Here is a 9,572-nt window from a genome sequence, read left to right as displayed (position 1 = left end):
CCGGTGACGTGCGTGCCCTGCCGCCTTCTCTCCTCCCCCCCCACTGCCCCCTTCTCGCGCTGTTCGCGTCGCCCCCCGACACTTGCACAAAACAACCGCCGCCGCCGCCGCCGCTGCGCGTGGGACGATCAATACGGATTTTATACATACCGGAACCGGAGCGCCGTCTCCGCGTGTGTGCAGTGCGCGCGTGTGTTGCCTCGCCGCCGGCCCCGGAGAGGGGATAAGCCCCGCCAGCTCTGTGCCACGAGGAGTTGCTGCGAGTGTTGTTCCGTGTTGCACCTTCTCGCCGGTCGTCGGGGAAGTGCCCTGCTCGCCGAAGGACTCCAACACCTGGAGGTATTGTGTTTGCCCGTCAGCGGCAGGTCCTGTGTTGGATTCGGATTACGTCTTCCTTCAGGCCAAAGCTGGGAAAGTTTCTCACCAATGACCATAGCCGACTCCTTCAAACAGGATTTTCATTTGATAGAAAATCAGCTAAGTTTAAATTTGTAGGAGAATTTACCTGAAATCGTGTTAAAAGTCACGGATTTTTTTTTTGCTGCTTTGTTACAGTGCATAGTCATTCACACTATAAAATTTGCAAATGTAAGGTTCTAATTTATCTAGGTCAGCTATGTGGACGGTTGAGTCTGGATTATCTTCATTTATTTAAAAAAATGATGCTAATAAATCCGTAAGTTATTGAAAAAATGTATATAGTCAAACGGGATTTGTAATTTTTGGTCATGGAACAATAAGGGAAATTTTATTTCCCACGTGTGTATACACCCTACAAACAGTCCTTTTTGTGTTGCCATGTAGTCCCGTTGCAAGGCGGAGCAAGCCTAGACGTAACTGCTCGCACCACGTGTGAGGCTCGTATGAGCGCACGGAACTTTGGGTCCGGCGACGCGAAGAAATATTTTTAATTTTTTAGTTCATTTAACGATAAAAGCGGGTTTTTGTTAGTTTTTTTTAAAAGCTGTATTTTTTTTTTTTTTTTTTACCTGCTCAAAACAGTTAACGTTCCAGAGCTTCAGTGCCTGTCCGGCACTCTGGAGACAAGTCTTTTTCTCTCACTGAGCGGAGATAGTAATATTACACCGAACCAAAGCTAGTTAAAACGAATTATATTGAATTTATTTTTTGAGAAATTAACAATATAAATATTTAATAAGTGATTAATTTTTATTTCCTACAGAAGATTTACTTTATACAAGAACGCGTACCCGCTGTTAAAGATAAAGCAAGATATAGAGGCAGGTGCTGGAAAAAAAAAATTCCGGTTTTGACAGCTGAATTTTGTGACGTAAAACATATATAGATAAATGTAGCACTAGACTAGCTGATTGTGTATTAATATTTATTTTGATTTTATTTTTGTTTAAGTAGGCTATATTCATCTTTCGAAGTGTGAATGATCCTTCCACAAAAGTCTCGCCTTATCTTGAACAGAGTGTACCGGCTTCACGGCGTTGCGCCCTTGTTGACAAGTCAGCCCCTCCCCACATTCCTGCAGGGGGCAGGGGAGCGACCTCGCTCTTTTTTCCCCGGCCTTCGCCCCGCACCCCCCCTTCCCTGTTAGTGCCGCGCGACTAACTACACGTCACCTGCGATGGCCTCGTTATTTGCGTCTTAGCGGCACGCCGGCCCCATTCGACTGTCGTTACTGCATTTTGAACACGCGCACGTGACGTGCTCTGCGGTGTTAAGGCCTCCCCCCTCCTTTTCCTACCTGAGCGCGCGTGCGATCGATGTGCTGAGCTTCAGGGAAAAAAAAAAAACGCGATTTTTTGAAAACCACTCAAGATATCCGAGTGGGATCTGTTTACTTAAAGCATATAAGAACTCGCCGAGGGCCGAAAAAAATAGTTCTGATTGCGGATTAACTTTTTAAAATATATTTTAAGAATAGTTAAAATGGCTAAAAGGCGTGTTTTCACAGTAATATTTATAGTCACAAAACAACCAGTTCAAATACTTGAAAGCCCTTAAGGGACTTTCATTTCACCTTATCTTCATTTCTCCGCCGTATAATGTAACTGTCACCTCTCAAATATCATTGTCCTTTGGTGACAAGACTGCGCGCCAGTCCAGAGGAGACACCGCGCTAGAAGCACCAGCGAGCGTCGCGCTTATCATCCCGCTTCGCTAGCACAGATACAGCCGTGACTAGAGAGACGAAAGGCACAGTTCCTGCGAGTAAACATTTCTCAGCCAAGGAAGTGTGAATAGTCAGAAGTCACTATCATTCGCGACTCATGAACGCGACTCATTAATGACGGGTCCAGGGACGTCGAGAGAAATTGAGGGCCCAGGGGGAAATAATTATTTCAGACCCCTCCTTATTACTTAATTCACAACTATTAAAACCACTCGCGTTTAAGGAAAAAAGAGCACGTTGCAACTGGGTACATTTCCAGCCCAGATTAAGTTAATAATTTATTTTAATTTATATTTCTTCGTCCTGTATATATTTTTATCATTTGAAAACTCTTTGGGTTTGTTAATGTATATCTATGTAATAGAAGCTCTATGACTGAAACGAACGTTTGAGAACTAGCAATTGCAAGGACTCCTATAGGAACAATTGAACTTGTAACGGTAAATTGCTAATTTGACACCTTGTTTATTAATGTAAAATTTTATAATTAAATGTCTTTATTTTAGATGTAACGTAAGATTTTGTATTCCGCGCTATTGTTGCGCGCGGAATTGATGAATTTAATTTAAAGATTTGTAACTATCATTAGTTTTAGGCCAATCAGGAGCCGTATTTTAAATGTGGCACGCATTGTTAAACTACTTAAATTAAGAAGGTTTTAAAAGGGAATGTAATGGCCTATCAATGAATGGACACGTATCTGACTTCGTCGAAAACTATCTTGAAGAAAAGCTATTTAGAAATAGACATCCGCTCAAAAGTATGAAAGAAACGGATTGTTTAAGTGTCATTGTATATTAATAGGGCTTTATCCAAAAGGATAAAGAGTCTAGGAGTGCATAAATACGTGAGTAATATATGACTGTGTTTGTTACTCCATCTCGTTACGAAACACGTATCACGCCCATAACGAATTTATTTTGTGGGCTAACTTCAAGAAAGCCATTGAGAAACTTAAATATTGTAATATTAATTACGTGAATTTAATTTGACACTCGTATAACACACAAAAAAATCAAAAGACTGCAAATCTTTAAGAGATTATATTGCTATATAAATAGAAAAACACTAAGTGATTTTTACAGCATTTTAAGATAAGTTTTAAAATGAATTTATCATTAAAACACAATAATTGTTATCCCGGTCCACCTTTCCAATAAATGTGACAAAAAATTTTCTTTTAAAGTAACAATTTGCGTAATACCTAAAACATAACATAGGCTACTTAATACCGACTAACTTAAAAATCAGTAATCATATAAAAAAAGTTTTTCTTTTGCATATCAGGAAACTTTTCAATAGTGGAATTAAAATTCAACGTCCGAGTGAAGTCTTGATTCAATGCATAATGTTCCTAGATCAGTAAGTCTTTGTTGACTCATTGTTGATCTCAGGAAATTCTTTATTCTTCTAAGCACACTGAAAGACCTTTCTGCTTGAGCAACAGAAACAGGAAATACGCAGAATATGCGCAATGAAACACACACATTCGGAAAAAAAATTAACAAAATTGTGTTCTGTTAATTTGTTGAGCAATTTTAGACAGTGCAGAGTAGATTTAAAAATACTTGGCATCTATAACACCATTATTCTTAGCCAAACTGTATGTGTGCATTATGCCCACCGTAACTCGCTAACACTGCATGGACACTGTACACAAATCAAGGGGCGTAAATAAATCTTAAGTTACTGGCTGCAACAGAATCTGTACTGCTTATCATCTTGAAATAACCTCTCTCACATGACATCCACCTGTCGTTGCCGGCAGGTTTTTTTTATCGCCTTATCAGGTTTTTAACATCCCGCTGCCAAGCGATATATCCTCATCCAAGATGAAACAAGATATCTTATAGATAGGTACATTGTTTTGTCTCCTTGCCGTCTGTTGTCACAACTTTCTTCCGGGCAGATTTCAGATTTGTTTTGCACCAAGTTACCATGGCCGCCCCTTTAAACGTGATATGAGCATATCCCATAACTTGAGGTTTCCAGACTTGTAACTTTTGTCCTGCTATCAAGGTAAATTTTTTAGCATTCAAAGTCTTGGAAAAGAAATACTTGGCCCCGGGTATTTCCCCCTCCCCATACCCTTTCTCAATGCGTGTGGTTGCTTATTGTGTCTTCGAATGGAATTAAAAAAAAATAATTTTCGAACACAAATTCCCAAAATGATATATGCCTACTTGCAGTTATTGCTACATATTTTATAACTAGGGACCGGAAAAATTCGCGGGTCCAATGACCTGCAGGATGAACTCCATAGTTCTACGTACACTCGGTCAAATGCCATCCACTCATTGGCTACTGTCTTGTGAGACGTCCCAACGTAGCAGCCTGTGATTCGATAAAGCTTTGGTCGGGCGTTTCTCACTGGCCCAGAGTCATCCAGGTGAGTTTTGAGCCAATGGCAGAGGCAGCACTGAGGTATAACGATTTGTATTTTAGCCTATCGCGAAATGAATTCGCGAATTTTTCCGGTCTCTATTTGTAACATACCTAAATATTGTATAACACACCTACATATACAATATTTCTCGTTGTTTTCCTTCTGCTGGTGTCCAAGGTGAACAGCTACGTGCGATATGCTTCCGCATACTTTACTCAGATGTTATCTTCCAAACGACTCCAACCTTCTTCAAAGACGGCAAACACATAATGTCACTATCAGAGACAAAAGCCTATTTATTTAGCAATGCAGTTGGGATTTTAAATACCAAAATAATAATAACACCAACAATTTCAATAATTTTACTTGAGCAATGCGCAATAACAAAGCTATTATAAAACATTGGACATCTACATACTGATATGCACTTAATGCAGAGCGCAGGGACTTGGCTAAATAAGCCCGCGCCTAGGCGCATGCGCGCACTTTCGTCTCGGCGCAATTCGGAACGCTCGCAGGCGCCGCGCGGGTCTTGACGGCAGATGGTAAGGAGGGGGAGGGGGGAGGCAGCAAGTCGTCGCTGGGGGAATCTTGTACAAATTGCAGTATTATGGTAATGATTTTTCCTGTTCGGAATGGAATATGGACGGAGGCGGCATCGCGCCCGGCACGTCCATGATTTACCTACCACCAGGGGGAGGGGAGTGGGGGGAGTGGGGGATGAGATGTGGCGCCCACGTGACCTACCTGCGACCGTCATTACGTACTTACGTCTGCGGCTCGTTGCTTTCCTATTACTTCTATCCATAGCTCTCTCCGCTTATTGACGTGGGCAGGATAATCGAGGGGTGGTTTGCATGCCTAACCAACCAAAACCTACCGCAGTAGATCTACACTTTTTTTTATTCTCTCGATCAGTTATTTTAAAACAGATTGCTCAGAACTTGTTTTAAAAAAAATACTTTTGCTTTCTAGCCATAAATATATATTATTTTTTTTTTGCGGAACATACCATTTAAATGCTGTACCGTTTTGCATGTTATAATATAAATGACACGTGCTTACCGAATACGTACGAAACTAAGATAGTTTCTTAAGCAGAACATTTCTAGACTCCCATAGTTAGTTATTATATGACCTAAAAGACATCCCGCATTAAAAAATATATATATGTGCAACATTTAAGGGTGAATCATACCACTGAGCTTTGCTCTAATACAAATCAATTGTTTTGACTTCATGTGTAATATAATTTTCGTCAGAAATTCAATTTTTTTTTCTCTTTGAAATAGTTTCTGCGTGTAAACATTTTTTTAAAATCACAGTTTTCTAGTAATTTAAGTAAATAAGATTAAGTTGTGCACTTATAAATTCAGAACAAAGCAGGATCTTTATTTATATTAAAGTATCATTGACATATTTCAATACTGAGAAATACCATACACCAATATATTGATTACAAATAAAAATTTAATGATTTTTCCATTATTTTTAACACCCTTAAATGTTTGTAAATTATCATAGAAAACTAAAATTATATCTTGTAGTTGTAGTATAGAAAAAAAAAATTTAATTACAATTTTCCAGATTTATATGTCTAACTTAGTAGTACTACATAAAAACGTAGTGACACAGCTAATAGTGGAAAAACTACTTACAAGCAAGGTGTTACTTAATTAAACTAATATAACTAATGCCTACAATATGACCCGGTTTCGCGTAGACACAAACATTTTTTGAGATGATATCTACGTTCCTCCAACATAAATTTTCCTACATTCATTCATATTTTTTAAAAAATTTATTTTTAGTATTCAGTGTTTTAAAAATGGCCCCACCAGGCCAAAACCAAAGTCTCGGCTGTTTGCTTAAAGTCGCCATGTTTATTTGTAGTTAATTTGGACAGGTTTTAACTATAAATACCAATTAATTAATTGTTTTCTCATTTTTATCGCACATGATAATTAATGGGTCACTCAATCGGTATCTGATCATAGAAAGTATGGGAAGATACTGTATGGCATGATTAGTTTTAATTTGTACCCTAATGTATTATAAGTAGATTAAAATACAAGTGGCTAGAAAATTATTCAATATGTAGGCAATCTCTCCACCCTAATTTCAGAATTATAATACGTTTACGTACTTGCGTCCTCGTGCATTGTATTTGCCCTTGTGGTTTGAAAGAATATTTTAAATATGTACTGTTGCGTGTATGTTTTGACTTCTTGACATTTGTATTTTTTTATAATGGTTTTTAACTTTAGATAAAAATATAAGCTATTGAAGTACATTTTTATACTTAATATATATTTATAAATAATAGTAACTTAATCTAATTAATTGTCTACCTTGTGTCGTAAGTAAAAATCGATGTACTATGTGTATGTGTTTTTAGGAATTTAATAATTAAATTTTTTAGTATATATTTTCATTTAATACCTAAATCATGCTAAATATAAAATCTACGTTAATTTGTGTTTTAATGAGGTGTTATTTGTTCTATAATTTATTGAACTAAGCTGCGCTTCAGAACAAAAGTGTCATTTACGAGAGTAGATTCCGATACAAGGATAATTGTGCGCATTCAAGTGTCGCATACTCAATAGCTCAACCTCAATAACAACTACAATAGCAGGATTTTATAAATGTCAACAGTCTTCTTGGGTCGTTACCACAACGCCGAAATACCATAACGCCGAATGTCAAAATTGACCACAACGCCGACAGCTAGAAAACTGCTGTGTACCACAACGCCGAAATAACAACTGAATGAATTTGTGTGAGTTTTTTTTAATGTACCTTAACGCCGAAATACCACAATCAAACCTAACCTTACCTAACCTAGCGTAATATAACCTAACCTAACTTAACCTAGCCTATCCTATCCTAGCTTAAACTAACCTAGCCTAACCTAACCTAGCCTAACCTAACCTGGTCTAACATAACCTAGTCTAACCTAGTCTAACCTAACCTACTGTAGGGCCGCGACGTCTTGGCGTGTCGTTTTGCGGGGAAGCGGGGAAGAGTAAATGAGAGGGGAAGCAGCTGCGCGCGCACATCAGCCGCTATGCGGTTCATAGCAAAAACATCAGGCGCCACGCTCTCAGTCTGAAGTGAATAATGGAGCCCGACGCAGGACGTTCAAGATACAATAAAGTAATACATAGTGGGGAGAGGGAAATTATAAGTAGTGTAATCCAGTGTTGTGATGAAGAAGCTGCCAACAAATGTCTGCTAGTACCTCTAACAAATGCAACCGAAAGAGCTGCGCGATACACAGGTATAAGCCAAAGATCAGTTTCGCGCATCCGAAAACACAACAGAGAGACGACAAATAAAAAACAAACAACAACATTATAAGTTTTTCAATGCATTCCCCGTAATTTCACCCGCGGTTTGTTTGTTTTGCATTTGGCAATTTTCCAAACTTTCTGCACCGCTTGTTAGAATATTTTTTATCTACAAGTGTAGCCGATATTGCTACACATTATATTGCATTAGGTATATTACATGATATTATATTACATTATATACATTATATATTGCATTATATATTTTATAATATATATGATTTTATGATATATATTAATGTATATTATATTAATACATTATTTATTTACAATTTATATGTTTATATTTACATATATATATATATATATATATATATCACTCCTTTATTTGACCGTTAAACAGCCTCTCATGTTTAATTATTCATTTCAAGCCAAAAAAAACTGGGAAACGTTTGTTGTCAGTTGATGAGTTTGATAGAAGAGTGATCAGAGACACTAGCCACGAATTTTATGCAGTAAAAAAACGACAAGGAAACTACTGCCAGTTTTGAAAGAAAAAATCGGATGGAGTTAGGGAAAGACATCGCTGCGTAAAATACTCAAAGAAATGGGTTTTGTGTGGAGAAGAAGCCAAAATAAGCGAATGCTTCTTCTCGAAAGATCTGACGTTGTTGCTTGGCGATAACGGTAGCTGACTCAGATGAAACAGTGCAGGGAGGCTGGAAAGAATATATTTGACATGGATGAATCCTGGGTTGACACTAATTCAACCTTTCAGAAATGTTGGCAAAAGAAAGGTGACGCTGAAGGCAACAGGAAATGCAGCGCACAGACTGATAGTTTTAAGCGTTGGTTCTAGGCAGGGCTTCCTTCCCGGAGCCTCTCTTGTTTATAAAGCAAGCACAACAACAGGAGACTATAAAATACGCGAGGATGGTTTGTTATAAATATGGTTTTCGGACCCCTCGAAATTACTAAAATGGTTCTTTCAGAGTGCTGTTATGGAAAAAATACCAACCCGTGTGCATAAAAGTGGTAAGGTTCTTGAAGTGCGTGAAAGTGTCATGTCGATCGTCTTCACATTTCAGCCAAACCAAATGGAAAAGTAAGCATTAGCGAGGGAGTTACATGCAAGTCTTAATTAATTGTGTTTCCTACAGCAACCCACAATTACAAATTTAGTTCTTAACTTTAAAGAATTGTATAGCTATGTTTAACTATATTTAACTAAGCTGCCCAGTCGAGCAAATGGTGCACTACCTTTAAATAATAAATTACCGTAAAGCATTATCACATCTTTGTATCATTAAGATCTGCGCTGTGTTGCACCGTACGTGAGATTGTTCTCGACCAATGTTTTCGGAACGGCATGGAGACTTCCAGGCCGTTGTTATCTGCGGAGCAGACAAGGCGGGACGTGTCGATTACAAGGTCGCTGAGCTCTAGGGAGTCGACCCGCCAAGACGTCGCGGCCGTACTATAGTCTAACCTACCTAACCTTTGTGGCAGTCCTGCAATGACATTTTTCGGCGTTGTGGTATTTCGGCGTTGTGGTGCGTCCCCAGTCTTCTTGTATTTCAATAACTTTCCAGCGTCGCACGGGCGTCGTGCGGGTTGCATCGAGACGGGATGCCAGGCGCCTGTACCGCGCTCCCGTGGCTAACCCTGCCCACACCTCAAATACCGGTCCTGAAAGTGCCGAGAATTCCCGGTACTCTTGATAGGTGTAGTTAAAGAACCGGGAATT

The sequence above is a fragment of the Bacillus rossius genome, chromosome 12 (genome assembly GCF_032445375.1).
Source record: "Bacillus rossius redtenbacheri isolate Brsri chromosome 12, Brsri_v3, whole genome shotgun sequence".
Lineage (NCBI taxonomy): Eukaryota > Metazoa > Arthropoda > Insecta > Phasmatodea > Bacillidae > Bacillus > Bacillus rossius.
This window is presented reverse-complemented; position numbering follows the sequence as displayed.